The sequence below is a fragment of the Aquarana catesbeiana genome, linkage group LG07, assembly GCF_042186555.1.
Source record: "Aquarana catesbeiana isolate 2022-GZ linkage group LG07, ASM4218655v1, whole genome shotgun sequence".
Taxonomy (NCBI): Eukaryota; Metazoa; Chordata; class Amphibia; order Anura; family Ranidae; genus Aquarana; species Aquarana catesbeiana.
The window spans coordinates 95,381,745-95,404,739 of record NC_133330.1 but is presented as its reverse complement, the minus strand read 5'-3'; the positions used below and the strand labels follow the sequence as shown (position 1 = coordinate 95,404,739).

The 22,995-nt window shown below is 43.8% G+C and overlaps 1 protein-coding gene across 1 annotated transcript in view; it reads left to right on the top strand.

The window, feature by feature from the left end:
• SFMBT1 (Scm like with four mbt domains 1) overlaps positions 1-22,995 on the top strand; it is a 233,687-nt gene that overhangs the window by 52,350 nt on the left and 158,342 nt on the right. The window lies entirely within an intron of this gene.

The window sequence follows — 22,995 nt, the reverse complement described above, 5'->3', positions numbered from 1 at the left end:
GGATTGTCTTCAGCTTGTTCCTGTTGTTACTCAGCCAGGTTTTCAGGAACAAGGTCAATCAGGCAATCTCCTGACCATTCTCTTGGATCTCCCCTGCCTGCTGAACCTGCCTCTACCTGCAATACTGACCTTGGCTTGAACTTATGATTACGGATCTGCCTCCTGATTCTGTACCCTGCTGCCCATCTGTTGCCATCCCCTGCCTGTTCCTGACTACGGTTTTGCCTTCTGACTTGGTACCCCGCTGCCAGCCTGTTGCCGACTCCTGCCTGTTCCTGATTCTGCAGTTGATCCTGATCTGGCTCCCGCTGAACAAGTTTGGTGATCAGTTTCCACATCTCCTCCTCAGCAGAGGTTCCTATATCTCCAAGTTCCAGCCTCCTGCCTGCAGGCACCTGCACCCTTTCTTTGCCCTCGCACTCCCTGTACCCACCACCAGGGGTGCTTGGACCGGAACCGTGCAAGAGGCCACCCTCATCATTTCGGGCTCCGCTGTAAGGTACGTGACAGTAAGTAATCAATGGCCAGGTGAGTGGGGGGTTATTACTGTGTGAACCATGGGACTCGCTGGGACCGGAACCCAAATCTACATTGCAAGAGTCTAAATCTACCCATGTGGCTAAGAAGTCAAAGTGGTGGCACAATGAGCTCATGCTCTCATAGAGCATGTCATATATACATATACTTAGCATTCCCTGAGTGGTCACATCAATTTGCATATCAACCTGAAAGTTAGTATAGAAGAAAATGGAAAAAAATAATGTTAGAACTCAAACGAAACAATAGGGGGCCAGGGGGGTGAGGCTCACCCTGCCAAGATAATGTCTTTACCTGGTCTAATCAGTCCAAAACTCAGTCGTTGCTTCATCTCCTCTTCTCCAACTCCGTCTGGGAATGTGTCTGGAAGGATAACGAGAACAGAAAGGGGTAGTATTAGCAACAAAGAAAAGCTACCGTGAGTGTGGGGGGAACAATACAAACGGGCGGGAAGGGACTTGGCCATGGTGACTGAGATTTCAAGGTTACGCTAAGTGCATGAGCAACCTCCCAACTGGTGATCTTAAATGGATGATGTAAGAGACGCTTCCAAGCAGCACGGATCAAGCTTCTCGGTCTCTGGTTCTCCTTCGATTCCTCTGAGCACGTTGAGGCGATGAGGTGGCCCAGATTGGGGTTGGGCAAGGAGTTGAAGGAAGTATCGGGGCAGTATACAGATCCAGTAGGCCCAGTTTGACATCTTTGCCCTCCTGGAGGGTGGTTACTGTATAGGTAGTGCAGTTGTGCAGGACCGAGAGTTTGAAAGGGAAAACCCATCTGTAGCAGATTCTGGCAGATTGTAGAACAGATGTGACCTCTTTCATCCTCCTCTTGTCTAGTGTCGCCGGAGAAATATCAGGGTAAATTTGAATAGTGACCCCCTCCAGTTGAATTAGAGGAGTGTTGCGAGAGGCATGGAGGATATCCTCTTTTACCAGGAAGTCCTTCAGACACGTCACTATATCCCTAGGGGTTTTTTCTGGTGGTGGTTTAGAGCGCAGGGTTCTGTGGATTCTATCCCATGTGAAGGAGGTATCAGCATGATCAGGGAGCAAGGAGTGGAATATTTTCTTTACTGCTGATTGCCTATCCACAATAGTCTCAGGGACCCCCCTTACTCTGATGTTGTTCCTCCTGTTACGGTTGTCTAAGTCCTCCAAATGATTTTGTAGCTGGAGGACTGTGTCTGAGAGTGTCTCATGATCTTTGTGAAGATCCACATATGCCTGATGAAGCTCATCGTGCTTAGTTTCCAACATGTCTGTGCGGCTTCCTAGTGCTGCTATCTCCTGCTTTAGGGTGTTGGTCGATTTACGCAGCTTAGCCTGGAATTTGTGTGCCAGCTTATCATACATATCTGAGAGGCTATCCTCCAAGTCCGCCTTGGTGAGGTGTGGGGTGTACTCACTGTAGTCCGATGATGCCGACGGTGAGGCCGGCTCTGGAGAATCTGACTGTGCCTGTAACGGCTGAGTGCCATCTTGGGACATTGCCAATTGTTCCCTTGGGACATTGCCATTTGTTACGTGGAGCAGGTATGTTGTCAGGGACCGTTGGACGGGCTTTCTCTTACTTTTCTCTTACTTTTCCGTGAGGTCGGCATGCGCTGTCAGTTCCCGCAGGGGTGCTAGGCTGTATATAAAGAAAATTCTGTGCGAGATGGCCCTGCCCTCGGAGCTCCTGTCTCTAGCTGCCATCCAGCTTTGCGACACGCATGTGCCCCCGACATTCAAGGGTTTTTTTACATGTCCGAGTACATATGTAATTTTATATTTTAAAATGTTCATGTGGATTATATTTTGTGGGGGAGACTACTCAGAAAATCGAAGATAGGATATCCCAGCACAATTCCTCTGTGCTCCTCACAATCTGAATTACCATTGGACTTTTTTGTTTATATACTGTGTGTGTGTGTATCCTATTTATCTATGCATGCCTGTGTTGGTCTGTGTGTGTGTATATATATATTTTTTTAATTTGCTAATTGTTTAATAGTCCTGCAGGATTCCTGTAGTATAGAACAGTTGTCTTACCAGAGGCAGCTGCTAGCATGTGCTACATGACACCTCTGTATCACTCAAGTGTGGTTGGTGTAAATTGCTGGCAGCTGCTCTCAAGTGTGGGACCTTTTACCATTATTTGTTATAATCGTTTTCTGATGTGATTTTTTTTTTTTTTTTTTTTTGGGGGTGGGGGGTGTCTCTTTTGTTATTGTTTATGATGGTAAATATTTGGGTCTGTTTAGTAAAGTAAAGTAAACCTGTGCTTTTACCTTCCCCAGCAGCACATATTTCTCTTTTCCTCGCTCCCCGACCACTCCTTTTAAAGTGTATGTAATCCCTAAGGCCCCTTTTACACGATAAGCCTGCTCTGATCTGCCTGTCCGTTTTTTCAGGTGGATCTGAGCGGGCCACCCATTGACTCCTATGGGCAGGCGGATGTCAGCGGAGACATGTCCGCTGACACCCGCCTGTCATCCAATTATAACGGACGTATGGCGATACGTTGGCCATCCATCTATCGGATTGGATGGGATCTGATGAAAATGTAAATGCTGTCCGTTTTCGTCCGATCTCCGCATAGAAATCAGCAGGGACCTGACAGGTCCCTCACTGCTCAGTGAGCAGAGACGGACCTGTCATCCGCCGGCTCAGCGGAGATCAACAGAGCGATCTCCAGCTGAGCTAGAGGAGTCCGCTGAGCGGATCCGCCTCGCATAAAAGGGGCCTAACAATTCATTTTTCTTTTTCAGTAATTTTTGGTCTGTTTAAATATCCTATAAAAAATGTTTTTTGTTCTATCTGACAAGTGCAAAAAAACTTGTTGAACCTGCCAGAAATCTTATAAGCTGATATCTTCCTGTGCTACATTCTTGTCATTTTGCATTTTTCTTTGAGGACCACAGAACCCCACTCTCTGTTATGGAGAAGAGGAAAGGAGGAAGTTTCTAAAGTCCTTTCCGGTTTCTGTTGTCCTGACACAGTGGGGTGAGTGAGTGTTTGTCACCCTAGAACTGAAAGGGGAAATTTTATACTTGCCTGATGGTAATTTTCCTTTCCTGATGCATGACAGCATATACGTATGGGTAGGCTCTGCTCCTGCCCTATTCCAGGACCGGTTATACTATATAAGTAAGTTTCCCCCCTGCAGGCAGCATTCTCGTAACTTAGTATCACTGCGAAGCCCTTTTGGGAGGGACCTATATGCTGTCATGCATTGCATCAGGAAAGGAAAATTACCGTCAGGTAAGTATAACATTTTCCCCTTTCCTGTCACAGCATCACAGCATATACGTATGGGATGTACCAAATCACGAGACAACAAGGGTTGGTAATGCTGAAGTGTTTAAGTCGAGGATTAGATCTTATCTCCACTAACAACTGAAATGTATTGTAGCTAAGGCTGCTGGGTCCACTTTAACATGGGCCCCCAACGCGTTGAATGTAGACCAGGGCGTAGTTTACATATTAGTTCTGGAGGGACTCCTTTGAGTTTCGTCCATGGATGCGCAATCCATCTGGAAAAGCGGTTTCTGGCCTCAATTGATGGATTTGTCCTAGCCATCTAAGCCCCTTGACTAACTTGATCTGCACCACTGCGATTGTCTTTATTGGACAGCAATTGTCTTCTGTTGCCATTAGACCTGAAGGGCCAATTCTGTGTCCCTCTTCAATCTTGAATCTATTTTTCAATGCTTGTGGTACTCCAAACACTTTATTTTGGATGTGCCAGAAGGATGATGTTCTAACCCAGATGCAGACCTCTGTATAGTGCTGAGGAAGAGACTAGAGACATGTTGCCTGATAATTTCAGCAACTAGGTAGTTTATGGCTTGACACTTGGATATCTGAGATCCTCCTAGACCTATTAGCCATACAAAATACTTCTTCAGTGTTACTGCCCATTATATATATAATGTCTTATCCCTCTAAATGGAGAGTGAGACATTGTGCCCCACACTATTTGGAAGACCCTGGGGGAGGGGTGAACAACCTGCCCAGGTATTTCGGAATTGGTTTGCCAAGATGTGCAACAGTTACTGGCTCCCAGAGAGTGAGGACACGACCAATCCTCATCTATCCTTTAATACCGTCTCTAGGCTTACTTGCATACAATTCAATCCTTACAGTGGAACAGAGGATTCCATCCTTTAAATTCTGTATGGTTTTCTATGATCTAATGTACTTGAAGTTTATAGTAGGCACCCTGACTCAATAGGATTTCAAACACTAAATGTGAGACCTCCATGTGAGCCTTCACTTCTGGTCTCCAGCATCTAGATATAACTTGTCTGAGTTTGGAAGATACCGTTAGTCACGCTGTATAAGGTGTTGGATCTCAGGAAGGAGAATAGGAGGTTCTCGGATCTGAGACTGTACTCGCGGATATCATGGCCTGCAGGCCATCGGGCAATTATTGTCCTCATCACCACTGAACGACTGCGGATCCTGATAAGGATCCTGGAGACTATTAGGTTTGTTCAATATACATATTGGCTAATCTGCAGACCCAGCTGGATGTCAGAAGTTTCACTGCTTCCACCTCTGGGAAGCCACCAAGGTTACTGTGAGATCAATATCCTGATAGCTTTATTTGTTGCTGAATCCTTGAACGGCTTGTTGGTTTGGAGACCATCCCTTGACATCCAACGGCTTTGTACCTTATGCTGTCTGGCAGGAAGTTCTAAGAAACCCAAACCTAAATCACTGGCAGACCTGACTGGGAGATACCTCTGACAGAAGTTGACTAGGCTTGCATTCCTTCTCGACAACGAAGATAGGATTTTGCTGAGTCTTTGCAGCATAGCTGAGGCTCTCTTTGTTGCGTTTTCCAAAGGACTTCAGTCTGCGACCACTGCAACTCTGACTTTGGATGCCTTTTCCTCCATTGGCATGAATACCCGACAAGTAATACATTGCGATGATTGCTATGCCTTGTAGCTGATAAACTGAAATATTAGCTAGCTTAGCAACCTCCCAAAAAGGAACTTGTCTCCTCTGTTGAGTCACTATTCCTGGTGCAGAAAGCAAGTCTTCCCTTACTACAAATCCAGTTAATGCAGTTGTCAACCTTCCATTGGGCCCCTCGGACCACATGGGTTACTACAGGCTACTTCTTTACCCTTTTGCAACCAGTGGGAAAGAGCGAGAGAGGGAAAGTGAGATACTTATGCTCTCTCTGAGGGTAACTACTGTATTCTTCTGAGATTCAGAACTGCTTCCAGGCAGGTCATTGCTGTAATGAGACTAGTTGGTCTCTCGATGATGGCTCCTCCCAATTCGATCAGAGTCTGAACTAGAATTTTTTCCCAGGACCTGGAAGACATTGCACCAGGCTGTTGCTCAAACAAGTCTTACCATAAGTCCTGACTCCCGCAAGATGGCCACTACAGGACCTAATATCCTGGGAAATGCCTGGAGTGTGGAAAGGCCACAGTCTGCCAGATGAACTCGTAGCGAACTCTCGAACGGCCAAGCAAAGGTACTTGCAGAAACATGGGTCTCTTGAAGTGTGTATACAGTACACACACACTCGCTCACACTTTCTAGGTCTAAAGACCATCTACAATCTTAGCCAAGGTTGCCACTATTACGACCTAAAAAGTCGTGCGGTTTTGATGCAACCTTTATGAGACTTTAAGCAGTGCCTGTGTATTCTTGAGGTCCATGGCCCCAAGTCCCATCAAAGTAGTGCAGGGACTACTTTGAAGTCGCACCGATATGAACAGTACTCCTTGGAAATAATTGAGTACGATTTGTGGAAGCCAAGCCTTCCTGTTGGCTGGAGAGATTGATTGCAATGATGCCATATGCGGTTTTGGATCCTAATCCTTCTGCTTGTTAACCAAGTCCTACTTTTGACTAAAAAATTTGCAGTCATAACCCTTGTGCTGTAATGCGTCATGGAGGGAATGCAATGAGTTGGAGGAGAGGAATGAAAAATTCCAATGGCTTCCTTAATACACACGACCCATGGATCCTAAAGCTCAAATTTTACATATAATTCTGTCAGCCGACCCTACTGGGCGACTTGGGTTTAGGCAGACAAATATACCGTATATACTCGAGTATAAGTCGTTCCGAGTATAAGTCGAGGCCCTAATTTACCACAAAAAATGGGGAAAAACTTAGTGACCCGAGTATAAGACGAGGGTGAGAAATGCACAGCTACTGTAAGTGGAAAAGAGGGTCAACAATGCCCATTTGCAGTCTCACTGTGCCCATTTGCATGCCTCACTGTGCCCATTTGCAGCCATAGGTCCCCTGAACTTCAAACTCGGTAGTTAAGGGTTCCTAGATGCCCCCTAGCTGCAGCCAAAATTTGGGGTCTCTGAACCCAAATGGTCCTGAAATGACATTGCTGCAGATGGACACAGTTGACCAACTTTGGGGCCCGTATCTCGGGGCCAATTAGTGCTAGGAACCCCAAATTTGGTGTGCAAACTCAGCACCATAAAATATCCAAAGCTGGGGTTTCTAGCACCAAGTGTCCCCGAGATACAGGGCCCCAAAAATCGGTTCAGAAAATGTCAAGCACTTTTCTGCAGCAGAGAATGACATTTTCCGAACCGAATTTGGGGCCCCGTATCTCAGGGCCACTTAGTGCTAGGAACCACAGCTTTGGATATGTTGTTGTACCAGCTCCACTGGGTTTGCACACCAAATTTGGGGTTCCTAGCACAAAGTGGCCCTGAGATATGGGGCCCCAAATTCGGTTCGGAAAATGAAATTTTTTGCTGCAGAAAAGTGCTTGACTCGAGTATAAGTCGAGAGGGGCACTTTCACCACAAAAAAAATGTGCTGAAAAACTCGACTTATACTCGAGTATATACGGTAGATGATTATCGATTCTGTATTCTCCTCCTCTATAGTTTTCCCAGGTTTAACCTGTCATTCAATCTTTGTTACTTTTGCCTTTTGCTTATCCTCTGGTCATTGGCAATTAACACAAGAGATTAATCCCCCTTCTAGATATCACCAGATCCGACTTGAATAGTCACCACTCTGACTTAAAAGAGGTATGTGTTACTTGTGGGATGAGCCATAAAGGTTAACTGACCACAGCGGACTACCAGAGAAACAGCATACAGTCTTGTATCCACAGTGGCTGAACTGCATCACTAGCTACTTCATTTTCACTCTAGAATCAGCCATCATAGAGAGTTTATCACTGGCCAGAGCTCTGCTTTCATCTTGTCTGGGATCCTGACAGTCTGGCTACCGAAGTGAGCTCAACCACAGGTCACAAAACACTACTTAATAGTAGTATGAACCTTCTTCATCTCCAGATCCATTCGATGTCCCAGGGTCTCTGCAAAGGATATTGCTTTTCTGCTGGCAGAATGACACCCCTGGCTAATCTGATGAAGCCTGTTTGGCCAGGGGCTTCTGAGGCAGAGGTACCCCTTAAACGACTTAGTTGTTTAGCTTAGTACCTGAGCATTATTGAAATAGAGTTCCACACAGTCAGTTTAGACAGAGTTAAAACATCCACTTTTTGCTTCTGATATGCCAACTTGCCATAGCAATTTCCTAGAAACAAGCTAAGGCTGACCCATCTGGCCAGTCTGATAAAGACCCCCTAGCCAGGTTGTCTTTAAATAAACGCAGCTGTTTGGTTAAGGCTTGGCATGGAACCATTAGTGAATGTAGGCCTTCTCTGTCTCTATGTAAGCTTCAAAAAACCACCTTCTCTGGACACTACGGGAGTTTCTCCCTATGCATTTCTGACGTACTGCCATATGGTATGTGCGTCCTACGGATCCGGTAAGGGTACCCTCTTATTCCTCATTGAATACTTATATGCCTTTTGATGTTTATCGGAATCTTCCATCCTGAAGAGATATCCCTCCAACACTCCCCATATGAACTGTATTTCACTTTGCTGTTCCATATTTTATACCGGACACTAATTGATGCTTACATTTTCACGTTTATATCTTCCAAACTTGAAGAGTTTTTACTCCCCATATGGACTTTCTTTACTAATTTTATTATTTGTAATTGCTTTGCTGTTCCATATTGCACACAGGTTATTTTTTGATGCTTACATATTTTTACATCTGCAAAGGAGTTCACTTTATATGCTCTTATCACATGTTTAATATTTGAGCGCTGCACTGTTTTTTGTTATCTCTCTTTGAACTTGGTTTGTTTGTGTGCTAGCTGCTTTTGTTTTAGCTTTGGGTTTAGAGCAGCATTTTCACTTTCTATACTACTTCTCAGTCTCTGCCCATTTGCCACTGCCTCTGGCCTGCAGCTTGGTTTGCATTTTGGCCGACACACCAGTTAACACCAGTCCACTATGATATTTTTTTTTTTGGTAGAGATTTCCTTGGTCTGCCTCTTCTGGCAGTTAAATACATAGTGATTCCTTCAGGGCTAAAGAGGACCTATCCCTGTTGCAGAAACAGGTTGACTCTCCTCTTCCTGAGAAGTGGTGTTGGTGTTGAGGGCTGGAGAGATTTACAATCCATTATGCCCATAATGTGCACTCTTTCAGGATATAGAATATACCTACCTGCCCTCACCTTAATGAACGTTGCTGGTCTCTAGGAAGGCTGATTGCTACTGGTCCACGGATGAGCTGAAAGACTGGAGTCATGCCTGGGGGAGAATTTGTTTGAAAATCCATCAGTAGTAAGCACTACAAGCAGCAAACCACATATCCCTCTGTGGTGTACCACAAATAACAGAAGCAGCAATTACACATTGCTAACAGGTAAGGACTAAGGAAATGTAACTAAGCAGATCCTGACTTTAATTTTAGCATCAAGGTTAGCATGTAAATGCATAGTGATAAACGCATAGCAGTCATTAGTATTGTTGAGTCAATGTAATCACAGGCAAGCAGCACAGGTTAAGTCATCAGACAATTAGCACTAGCAGGTTAATCCTACCTTAGGCTCGATTCACACCTATGCATGTTGCTTTTGAGCGTTTTTGGAGGTTTTTTTTTCATGCTTGGCACATTTTTGAGCAGCGTTTTTGCTGCGTTTTTGCCGCGATTTGCGTTTTGCGTTTTTTTTCTTTTTTTTCATTTTTTTTTTACAGTCTTAAAAAAAAATTACAAAAAAAAAAAAAAATAAAAAAAAAAACGGCAAAAACGCACCAAAAACGCTGCAAAAACGGTGCACTTGCGTTTTTGATGCTTGTCCATTGAAATCCATTACATGCAAAACGCTGCTATTTGCATGAAAAAAAGTCCCCAACCCTTTCCAAAAACGCAGAGATACAAAAAAGCATTGATGTGAACATGTTCCATAGGAACCCATGTTAAAAAATTCCCATGCATTTCTGCAAAATGCAAAATGCATCAAAAAACGCGCTAGTGTGAATGGAGCCTCAGACACATGTACCGCAAAAGGTCCATACCACAATCAAGCATTAATACACAGTAAGTGTCAGTGGTGCAAGCTAACAGCATACCTGCAGACAATAAGTCAAGTCTGTAGGGCCAGGCCTTGCTGAGTTAATAGGAAGGCTTCAGCCCAGCACAGCACACCTGCTATCAGCATTAGCAGTATTGCAGACACAAACCACAACCTGTGAGGCAATAGTAAACAGACTGAAACTATGGACAAGCCAGAAAATGTGCATGTGTGACATATGCTTGCAGCAGTAACTGAATACTATGGATTTGTGCACCATGTGGTGCCTTACCACCTGCATGCTTCATGGCCAAACTGGAAGTCTAATGAATGTCCATCCCTGGAGTCATAATGGAGCAATCCCTAGAGACCAGATCCAATCACCCCACTCATCCTGGATCCTGAGAACGGGGGGAGGTCTCCCCCATATAGGAGTTTGTTTCAACCTGTACAGCGGGGAGCTTCATCACAGGAGAGGCTTGAACCTGTGCAGCTTGGCCAGATGGTGAGGGAGCTCCGGCAAGGTGAGGGAAAAGAAAAATCCTGCTTTCAGCAGCAGCATAACCGGCTGTAGCAGTGAGGGAAAAAAAAAAAGAATTCTACCTGCAGGGAGGAGACTTGTCTATATAGTATAACCGGTCCTGGAATAGGGCAGGCGGTGGAGCCTACCCATACGTATATGCTGTGTCAGGTAAGTGTGTTACTGGCAGATGAAAATAAAGGGGGAAAAAAAAGGTAATGCAGCCATCACATCTTAGCACTGTTACGTTGCATTGTGTGTGTGTGTGTTTGTTTGTTTTTTTTTTTTTTGTTTTTTTTTATCTACTTTTTAGGTTTAGATACACTTTAAGTGAGAGTTAAACCCCGTACACACTATACAAAAATCGGAAGCAAAATTCGATTGTTAGTACGGTGCTTTCGACAGCCGATTCCGATTTTTCGTATGACAAAAGCTGGATGTGCAGACTATAGAATTTTTGTTGGATGTGAACACAACGTCTGATTTTCGTTTAATTAGTATGGTGTTCGTCCGAAGAAAATCGTAAGAGCAAGACTAGGCATGCTCAGAAATGAAAGAATACATACAAAACTATTCCACACATTACGCTACTTCTGAAGTTGAATTCTGTCATACGAGAATTTTCGTATGGTGATTAACCTCTTCAATTTTGACATGAGACTAGCATGCAACAAAAAACAGAGGAACGTTCGTCCGAAAATCTGATTGTGTGTACAAGTCTTTAGTCATTTGGTGAAATCTGTAATCGGAGCAAGACCATTGAATGTTTTTCTCTCAAGCTGGCTATACACTAGTAGGGTTTTGTTTGCTTTTGTAATCAGTAGTGGGGTCAAATCGACATTCGTTTCAACCAAGAAAATTCAAAGGAGTAGGATGGAATTTCTAACAGTATATTTGGTTTTCATTGGATAAAGTTCATTCTGTCCAAAATCAAATGTTAAAAGCAAAATCAAATGTCTGACAAGCCTTCGAGTGCACTGAGAATTTTTCATATGATTCTTCATACGAAAGTTAGTTTGAAAATTTACTAGTGTACGGCCAGCTAAAGATAACTGCTGAGTTTCAAACACAACTTTGGGCTCTTAACTTTTCTGTAAATGTTATATTTATTAGAATAATATGAAGATATTACATTTAATGTGTCCTACCATATTTAACCACCTCAATACAGGGCACTTAAACCCCCTTCCTGCCCAGACCAATTTTCAGCTTTTGGTGCTCTCACACTTTGAATGACTATTACTCAGTCATGCAACACTGTACCCAAATGAAATTTGTGTCCTTTTTTTCACACAAATAGAGCTTTCTTTTGGTGGTATTTAATCACTAATGGGTTTTTTATTTTTTGTGCTATAAATAAAAAAAGACCGTAAATTTTGTGAAAAATTGCCTTTTTCTTTGTTTTTGTCATAAAATTTAGCAAATTAGTAATTTTTCTTCATAAATTTTGGCCACAATTTATACTGCTATATATCTTTGGTAAAAATAACCCAAATTAGTGTATATTATTTGGTCTTTGTGAAAGTTATAGAGTCTACAAACTATGGTGCCAATCACTGAAAATTGAAAACATCTGATCAGGCCTTCAGTACATCAGGTGAATCTCATTTCTTGAGGTACTAACAAGTCAGAAAAGTACAAATACCCCCCAAATGACCCCTTTTTAGAAAGTAGACATTCCAAGGTATTAAGTAAGTAGCATGGTGAGTTTTTTTAAGGTGTAATTTTTTTCCCACAATTCTTTGCAAAAGGAAGATTTTTTTTTTTTTTTTTCAAAATTTTCATATTAACTGGTTATTTCTCTCACAGAGCATATGCATACAACAAATTGCACCCCAAAATACATTCTGCTACTCCTCCTGAGTATGGCGATACCACATGTGTGGGACTTTTACACAGCCTGGCCACATACAAAGGCCCAACATTGAAGTAGCACCATCAGGCGGTCTACGAGCATAAATTGCACATCTCATTTCTCAACCACCTATTACACTTTTGAAGGCCCTGGAGCACCAGGACAAAGGAATTGCCCACAAAATGACCCCATTTTGGAAAGCAAACACCCCAATGTATAATCTTTGAGGCATAATGAGTCTTTTGAACGGTTATTTTTTTACCAGATGTTTTTGGAAAATGTGGAAAAAAAATGAAAACGCATTTTTTTTTACACAACGTTGTCCATTTATAAGATATTTCCAACACATAGCAAATACATAGCAAAAATGACACCCCAAAATACATTCTGCTACTCCTCCTGAGTATGGCGATACCACATGTGTGAGACTTTTACACAGTTTGGCCACATACAGTGGCCCAACATCCAAGTAGCACCATCAGGCGTTCTAGGAGCATACATTACATAGATAATTTCCTGGCAACCTATCATTTTTGAAGGCCCTTCATATTTCTAACACATAGCATGTACATACCAAGAATTACAATCCAAAATAAATTCTATTGCGGAAAGGATTAAAAAAAAAGTATTACCTGTACTTTTAGTAGTGTCCACAGAAGAGAGCACTGGTCCAGGCAGCAGTCAGGGATGTGCTTAGCGACAGCAATAACTATCCAGGCAGCAGGCAGGAATATTGTCTATAGTCGGCACAGCACAGTCCATAGGAATTGTCCAGGCAGAGACAGCCAGCACAGCCATAATATTGGTCCTGGTACACTGTTACCAGCAGACACACATTATTGTACCGCTCTCCAGCCCTTCATAAACATACTGCCTCTTGCTACAGCGAATTATTTGCATAGTCCAGGTAGCAGGCAGATGTGTGGTCCGTTCATGCGGCAGGCAAAGGCATGATGGCAGTAAGTCAGCAGAAGGCTGAGGGCCGCAATCGGGTAAGACCTGTGCACAGGGGTAGAGGCTTCGACCCACCCAAATCTCTATGAAGCCTCCGGACTCCAGACCCTAATCTGGAAATTACAAAACCGGGAGAAAACAAAAAAAATTGTTATCTCCATCCGGAAAAACTATTCTGGAGCCCCTCACATATGTGAGACCCCTGTGTACTATAGTAGCAGGGCAACAGATCAGTCCAAGTGGTAGGCAAAAGCATAGTCCATAAAACAAGCCAGGGTCAGTTAACGTGCAAGCAGTCCAAGCGGTAGGCAGAAGAGTAGTCACAAAACAGGCCAGGGTCAGTTCACGAGCAAGCAGTCCAAACGGTGGGCAGAGGCATAGTCAGAACAGGCCAGGGTCAGTTCATGTGGAAGCAGTCCAAACGGTAGGCAGAGGCATAGTCAAAAAGCAGGCCAGGGTCAGTTCACATTGAAGGCAGTGGCATGGTTATTTTGGGGAAGCATGGAAAATGATCAGCGAAAATGGGGAAAATATGGGCTAATAACTTGGGGATGTATGATACAGTTCGAAGCATTCACCAATGCAAAGGCCAGGTTGGGAGGGACACTGGGGACAATGGTAGCTTGTATCTTTTCGAAAACCTCTTCTGCTGCACACACGACATTTTTTTTGCCGTCTTCGGCCTGCTTCCGATGGTGGAATGTTGTACAGGAAGTGGCGTTCATGAAGTCGGCTAACAGCATCAGAACGAGGTAATTCTGGGAGGGGTCTTTGTGGATAGATGAAGGACGTGACTACTTCTTCTATGAATTTTAGGAAGGAGGCGGGGCTTTCTGTGGATTTTGTGTAGATTATGTAGGAATTGTAAATGGCCAAATGGATTAGATATATTGCTACCTTCTTATACCAGAATCGGGACCTCCTTATTGACAAATAGGGCTGAATCATTTGGTCATTGAAATCCACCCCCCCCATGTAGAGATTATAGTCTTGGACACATGTCGGTTTTTCAATGGGACCTCGTCTTCGCTGAACTACAACTGCAGTGCCATCATGAATGGTGGACATCATGTGCACGTTCCTGTTATCCTTCCACCTCAAGGCCAGCACTTCATTACATCTCAGTGTTGCTCTTTCCCCCTTTTTCAGCCTTTTGTTCACAATGGATTGTGGGAAGCCCTTCCTATTTTTTCTTGAAGTTCCGCAGGCCAGGGTTTTTTCAATATAAAGGTGTCTGAAAAGGGGCAGGCTGGTATAAAAGTTGTCCAGGTATATATGATAGCCTTTTTTTAGAAGTGGGTAAGCCAGGTCCCATACAATTTTTCCAGTTGTGCCCATGTAGGCTGGGCACTCAGGGGGCTGGAGCTGGGAATCTCTTCCCTCATATATGCGGAATGCATATAGATATCCCGTGGCTCTCTCACACAGCTTGTAAAATTTGACTCCATATTTGGCTTTTTTGGTAGGAATATACTGTTTTATTCCTAGCCGGCCTGAAAATGGTACCAGGGACTCATCCACACATATATTCTTCTCGGGGACATAAAGTTCTGCAAATCGTTGGGAAAATGAATTTATTAGTGGGCGAATCTTGTACAGCTTATCGGAATTTGGATGATTGCGGGGAGGGCACTGGGTGTTGTCGTTAAAATGAAAGAATCTCATAATCATCTCATATCGGGACCTGGACATAGCGGCAGAATACATGGGCATATGGTGGATGGGGTGGGTGGACCAATAGGTATGTCCTTCATTTTTTTTTTGTAAGCCCCATATTTAGGGTGAGGCCCAAAAACAATTTGAACTCCTCCATATTCAAATCTCTCCACTCAAACGGACGGGCATAAGATGATTGGGGGTTGCTGGCAATATACTGCTGGGCATACAAATTTGTCTGGTCCACAATGAACTGCAGCAAAGTGTCGGGCAAAAACAGGTGAAAAAAATTAATCTCTGTAAAATTTTGGGTGTTGGCCTGCACACCTGGCTGTGCTGTGAAAGGGGGAATATTTGGTGATCCCGAGTTGTAAGGCAGCCATGTTGGGTTGGCAAGACCATCTGGCATATAGGCAGCGGCCCTGGCTCTTCGGGGGACGTGACACTCCAGTAGTTGGGGGAGTTGAATTTCCTGTGCTGGAACTCAGGTGTGATGTGGCAGCACTGGTACTGGGCATTTGTGCGAGGGGCCTATCTCTGGTGGCAGCACTGGTACTGGGCATTTGTGCGCGGGGCCCATCTCTGGTGGCAGCACTGGTACTGGGCCTTTGTTCCTGGGGCCTATTGCTGGCGGCAGCACTGGTACTGGGCCTTTCTTCCTGGGGCCTATTTCTGGCGGCAGAGCTGGTACTGGGAATATAATCCTGGTTGCTGGCGGCTTCCTGGGTTCCAGAGTGTCGTGCCCTTTTAGCAGGGACCCATTCTTCATCCGAACCATTGCTACTCTCGATCGGCTCAAATGCCGAACTTGTTTCGGAATCAGAATGGGACTCTGATGAGAGCTCCCCGGTGCTCTCATCAGTCATAGAGAGGATCTGGAACGCCTCCTCACTTGTATATCCTCTTTTGGACATGGCTGTGTGGCGGGTAGCTGTGCGACAGGTGACAGATGGGTGGCAGGTGACGGTCACTGATGGGCTGTGCGATGGGTGGCAGGTGACGTTCACTGAGAGGTGATGGTGTGATGGGCGATGGTCACAGATAGTTGACAGGCGACGGTCACTGATGGGTGACAGGTGCACCGCTGATGGTCACTGATGGGTGACAGGGTACAGTCACTGATGGGTGACGGGTGAGAGGGCACGGTCACTGATGGGTGACAGGCCACGGACGGTGACAGGTGATAGTCACAGATTGTTGACAGGCGACATCACTGATGGGTGACGGGTGCACCGCTGATGGTCACTGGTGGGTGACGGGTGACAGGGCACGGTCACTGGTGGGTGACGGGTGACAGGGCAGGTCACTGATGGGTGACGGGTGACAGGGCAGGTCACTGATGGGTGACGGGTGATAGGGCAGGTCACTGATGGGTGACGGGTGACAGGGCACGGTCACTGGTGGGTGACAGGGCACCGCTGATGGTCACTAATGGCAGTCTCTATGTGACAGGTGCACTTTTTATGGGATGACTGTTGGGTGACAGATGACAATTGGGGGGGGCGATGGGACAGAAGTGGTGTTGGTGCAGACACTACAGATACAAAGATCTGTAACTCACTGCTCCTGGCTCTTCTCTCCTCACACTGGAAACGGTGTGTGAGGAGAGAAGGGCTAGTAACAGCTAGTGACAGGTCTTTGTTTACACTTAGTGATCGGCTGTGAATGGATCACAGCCGATCACATGGTACACAGTACTGGCCAATGGCTGTAAACTATCGTTGGTGACGAGCAGTGTTCCCGGGGAACACGCCGCCACAGACGTTCACGCGTAGCGCGCTCACGATCGCGCGCATGCGCCGTGCAATGCGGGATGTACCATTAGTGATCGGCCGTGACTTCATCACGGCCGATCACGTGGTAAACAGCCATGCGCAGTGGCTGTTCACCCCTGTCGGTGACGAGCGGTGTCTCGGTGACACGCCGCCACCGACAGTACAGGGCTGCGCGCTCACGATCGCGCGCATGCCCTGTTTAAACAGCGGACGTCATATGACGTCCGCTCAGAACAATAGGCTTACCGTCCGGCCGTCATATGACGGTGGGCGGTAGGCTAGCGGTTAAATAAAAACTGATCTTCCAGAATGCTGCTTTTTTTTTTTTTTTTTTTAATTGTTAATTGGTTGTCCAACATCTGAACATCTGTCAGCTTGAGAATAACCTTAAGCTGGATACACACTATATTGACTATGCAATTTTCTGTAGATTTTTTTCCTTCAGATTTATCAAAGCCATACGATATGAGGTCAAACCTCAAGAGTTTCAATTTGTATGCAATCAGGCAAGCCCTTGCACTACATGGTTTTGGTAAATCTAAAGGAAATCAGACAACAAAAGTTGTATAGTGTGTATGGGGTCTTAAGCCTTGTACACACGGTTCAATTGTTGTACGACCGAGCATCTGATTTTTGTCAAAAGCATGTGTGCGGGATTTTGTCTAGCATACTAACTATCTGCAAATTGTTGTTCGACAAACGCGAACGTAGTGACGTACTATGAGAGTATAGAGGAAGTTCATTTCTCAAGCGCCACCATTTTGGGTCCCTTCTGCTAATTTCATGTTAGTAGAAATTTGGTGAACGTTGAGTGTCACGCTTTTTTGTTAAGTTATTTTTCATTTGGATGGCAGATAGCATCTCTAATTCAATTTAATGTCTGTTTTTTTTTTTTTTTCTGCACAATAAAAGAATTGTGAAGAATGGGCAGCACAGTGGTGTAGTGAGTAGCACTTTCGCCTAGCAGTAAGAAGGGTGGCTGGTTCGAATCCCAACCATGACACTACCTGCCTGGAGTTTGCATGTTCTCCCTGTGCCTGCGTGGGTTTCCTCCCACACTCCAAAGACATGCTGGTAGGTTTATTGGATCCTGTCTAAATTGTCCCAAGTATGTATGAATGTCAGTTAGGGACCTTAGATTGTAAGCTCCTTGAGGGTAGGGACTGATGTGAATATACAATATACAATGTATATGTAAAGCGCTGAGTAAATTGACGGTGCTATATAAGTACCTGAAATAAATAAATAATACTTGGCTATGTGTTTTTCTTCAAATGACAGTTTGGGAGTAGGCAGTTACATTAAAAACAACACAATGGAAAATTAACAAGGGACACCAACATAGTTGTATCTTTGATCTCAAAGCGGAGTTCCAGGCTTTTTTTGTTTATATAAAGTCAGCAGCTACAAAATGTTTAGCTGCTGACTTTTAATAAACAGACACTTACCTGTTCCACGGTCCAGCAATGCGGCCCCACGGAGCCTTGCTCCTCTCCCCTCCTCTCCTCAGCGCCTCCATTGAAACTGTGGGCACTTGGCCGCATGCGCGAGTCGCGCTGTGTTCTCCCAGTGGAAGGCAATCTTCTGGGACCTGTCACATGTCCCAGAAGATTGCCGAGAGGGAGGGGCCGCCTAGGGGAAGAGGAGGAGTCACCTATGCGGCCCGTAGGTGGAAGTGGGACAAGAAGTCCCACTCAAAACTAAGCACCAACACCCCCCCCCCCAAAAAAAAAAAAAAGATGACATGCCAAATGTGATTTAGCGAATAGATAGGGCAACCTTGGTGCCCCTTCAGCCTAGAAAAAAATGAAAATGAAAAAAGCAGCTCTGGCTGCTATGCTCAACCAATCCCTTGCTGTGTCCCTCAGATTTGCCTATTCAGAGATGCGATGTCAGGCACCAGGGGTCTTTCTCTCACTGGTGGTTTGGCTCCGATTTAAGAGGCAATGGTAGTTCCGTCCTTTTGGATTTGGTTGTGGGTGAGCAGTGTTTTTTGCACTTTAACCAATAGTTCACCCTATTTTAAGCTGTGTTGGTTTTCCAAAGAGAACCTTGTCTGGGTGTGTTTATTCACAGGGTGTTTTTGTCTTCTATTTAGGAGTACATTTAGGATGAATCTGGACTTCTGTCCTTTTTTGTTTTTAAGGTCAAGGTAAACCAAGCTCTATGGGAGTGCACCGCTCCAAAGTGATCATCTCTCCTAAGAACAGCAATCAGGCAGTGTGCTGGATCTGTTTGCAACAGAGATGATGGAAATATAGAAAGCTGGATAGTCACAGCTGTGACCAAGCACCATATGTGGTATGAAGCGTGTCAGCAGCTGTGCAGTTAGTCTGTATAGCCCTGTGATGCTTTGATATTCATTTTTTAATAAAGGTGAACTTTTTTGGATTGCGGCTATCCAGCGTTCTATTTTTCCATTATCTCTAAACCAAGCTCTAGTCATGGTTAAGTCAACTCCACCTGCACTACCACCAGACCTAGTTAGTTGCTGACCTAAAACCCCTTTTTAGTTTACTAAGGTGTACTTTTCAGTGTATGTAATGACATTTCAACTACATACTTTCTTGCATATTTTAAACAATCTTTTTTTGAACCACTGACCCTTTCCCCAGCTTCCCCATATGTTGCTAGACGTTGTGTTGAAGAAGATGATATAGAAGAGGTTTCTAACCCCTGTTGGAAGGAAGAGGAAGAGAAAAAGTGTTCATAGGATGACTATGAGCTTCTAAAAGATATACCCACCCCTTCAGGGCCTCTGCCAAACGCAACTCTCTGTCAACCTCTAGTGGACATATACTCTCAGGAAGGGGTGGAGTTTAAATTGAAATGTTGGGTTATGCCATGTTTTCAGAATGCAAAAGTCTATTTTTTGTCTAAAGGTATATGATGAAATATCTGACCATGGATAATTGCATGATATTTATTTAGGGGCCTCCTGAACATGGGATGGCTTGTTGTATGCTGTGCAGCCATCCGGGCATTGGATACTTGTTAATACTATGTAATCTAGCTATCATGTTACTAGAACAGCTTCTTTGCAATATTCTAGAGACTACGTTACTAATACAGCTTTATTGCAGAAAACTAAATAAACATAAAAAATACAAGCTTTATTAATTCTTATCAGTGATAAGCTTGCTATGGAGGCATTCAATAAATAGGAGGAGCAGACAGCGCTGATGCGGGACCCCAGAAGAGGAGATAAGGGACCACTCTGTGCAATACCCATTGCGCAGAGCAGGTAAGGATATTATATTTATTATTTTAATTTAAAAGATTAAACTTTACAACCACTTTGAAATTATTGCTTCCCTCCAAACAGAACTTTTAAAATTGTTTTTGCTTTGGGTACATGTGCTCAGCACCCCAGGTCATTTGTCTGAAAATTCCTTGCCTATTAGACTAGAAAATATGAGGGTATATTAGCTTATAAAATAGTATCTAGAGTTTTTTTCATCATTTTGTCTTTCATTGATTTTAATTAGGTTGGGATTCAGTACCTGAACTTTTAAGTTTGCAAAATTACTCCAAACATGAACTGCGGGGGTTCAGCTCATCAGTAACTACTGACAGAACAAAGATTAATTGATGAAGCCAAGTGTGAGTTGGGATGTTGTCCATAACAGATAACCTGTTTTATGAAAAATGAAAATAAACAGTACTTACTGTAGGCAAGAGCTCCATTTTTTTTTCTTTTGATTTTCACAAAGAAACCTGTGTGCATAGCAAGAGTGGCAGTCTAACTGCCTTTGAAGTGAAAGTGAAACTCCTTGTGTAATTTAACTTAAAATAATTAACTACAATTAACTACCGGTACTTCCTTAGTCCACCAAGCCAGACAAGCATATTGGTAATTTTCACACATCTCTAGGACTGTTTTTCTTATTTATGTAGATTGGAGACCAGTTAAGACATTTGGACCCAAGGTTAAGCTGTTGTTTACGCTACAAATCAGGTTCCAGCATCCATTATACAACTTTAACAAGAATATAATTGGCTGCTATATTTTTCTTTGTTAGTCTATAGAATTCAGCCCTACAGTGTGAATTTGAAGTATATGAAAACACAAGAAAAAAAACCTTATTAAACTCTGTTAATTACTGTAATGTAGTCATACCTGCTTCTTTTTTTTATACACTAAGTGCTGCAGCAAGAGTAAAAAAACTCTCAGTCCGACCAGCACAAATTTGAGTCAGACCGTAACTTTCTCAAACTGCTATCCTGTGGTCCACTGAATACTGCTTTAGGCTTCATTCACACTTGCAAATAGAGTTGTCAGTGGATTCTTGCAGCTCGAATCGCAGGTGGTTGTGAACAGCTGTGACAAGAAAACCTATACACAGCAACGTCAGGATCTTCCGCTGTCTGTACCTGTTTGCATGTATCCGCAAATCCAACAGTGGTAAGTGGTTAGGGAAAGTTGACCAGTCCTGGACACAATCATCTGTCCCTAACTACTCGATGTGCGTATATACCGTATACGAACAGCGGTGGACAGCCGTGGCTCGTGTATGTCTTGTCATTGTTTTGTTCAAGCTTCCTGGCCATAGCGGTTTGTGGCCACCTGTGATTCCTGCTGCGGGAATCTGCAGATTCATACTGCAGGAATCTACTGACAGCTCTGTTCACAAGTGTGAATGAGGCATTAATCACCATCACTCTCAGACCATGAACAGAGCTGTTAATTTATTGTAGTGTTCAGAATGACCCAGCAAGGACTGTATATAGCCTCTCTGGGGCCAATATGGCTAATCAAGTTTCAGGTGAATTTGGGCCTCCTCCAAGATGGCCCCGGGAGTCAAGTGCTAAGAATAAGTCAATCTTCTGCAGATTTTCCCTAGTCCCCCTGAGAAAGCAGTGATTACAGATCTATAAATTGGCGCCTCATTTTCGGTGCTGAAACCCAGTCGAGCGATAACAGCACTCAGTGGGACAGCGACAGCTGCCAACACTCTTGCATGCTTGCTGACCATCTAGCTTAAAAAGCTCTTAGTCACTGACCAAGAACAGGTATGTAGATTAGAAGTTCTGACTTCACTTGCTGCATGCTTGTTCCCGGGTCTATATTTAAACCAGAGACCACCAAATGACTAGCATTTTCAAGCTGTACTTTTATTACAATTTCATTTTTCTCTTTAATTCTATTTGAAGAAATTTAGCTCCACAGTAAGTGGTTCTTATAGGATCTGCTACAAATTGTTATAAGTTATGCTAGCACCCTAAAGGCCAGTACACACGATACGAAATCGAAAGAAAAATTTCGTCTGAACGATCTGACGATTTTCCAATCATTAGTATGGTGCTTTCATCAGCCGATTCCGGTTTTTCGTCCGACAAAAGCTGGATGTGCAGACTATAACATTTTTTTTTTTTCGTACGTGAACTCAACTTCCGATTTTCGTTTACTTTAGTACGGTTTTCATACAAAAAAAATCATAAGGGCAAGTCTATGCATACTCAGAAGCGAAAGAACACATACAAAACTAGTCAACACATTACGTCACTTCTGAAGTTGTATTTTGTCGTACAGGAATTTTCGTATGGTGAGTAACCTCTTCAGTTTTGACATGAGACTAGCAGGCAACAAAAACGGACCAACGGTCGTCCGAAAATCTGATCGTATGTACGAGGCTTAAAGCTGCATTCACACCTGAGTAATGCAATGTGGTGTTGTGTGTTTTTTTTTTTTTTTCTTTTTGCAAAAGCGTAGGGCAGCCTATTAATTTAATAGGCTGCCCTACGCACGTTAAACACACTAGAGAAGATTAAATTACCTTTTTTTTGTCACTCAGCCAAGCGCTTTTCGCGGTGTTTTTCGCACAACAAAACGTGGGCCCTCTACCGCGTTTGGAGTGCCATTAAGAAATGGCATGATGCCCGTTTTGCTGCGCTTTTAGTAAGTTTCCAGACACATGAGTTTCAGCCTGCGATGTGGGAATGCTTAGGTGTGAATGCAGCCTTAATATAACCCACTACGCAAGCAGTTTTAATCACCTGCTGCTGACCCATTTAACCTTTTTGTTGGCATCTTTTTTTTTTTAGGTTTAAAATGGTCCACAAGAGGTTAAATAACTGCAGTAGTGCAAAAATCGCAAATCCTTGTGTAGTTTAGCCCTTGCTAAATAGGGGCGTACTGATTCTCACTGTTTGGCTATTGCAGCATGTACATAAGCTTCTCCTTTAGTTCCCGCTCAACCTTGTCACTACCAGCAGTTTAAGCTTTTTATGAGCTTCTTGGTACAACTAGTAGAGCTTAGATCATAAAAGCAAGTGTACATAATGTGGTATACATTGGATCATGCTGTTTTTTTTTTTTTTTTTTTTT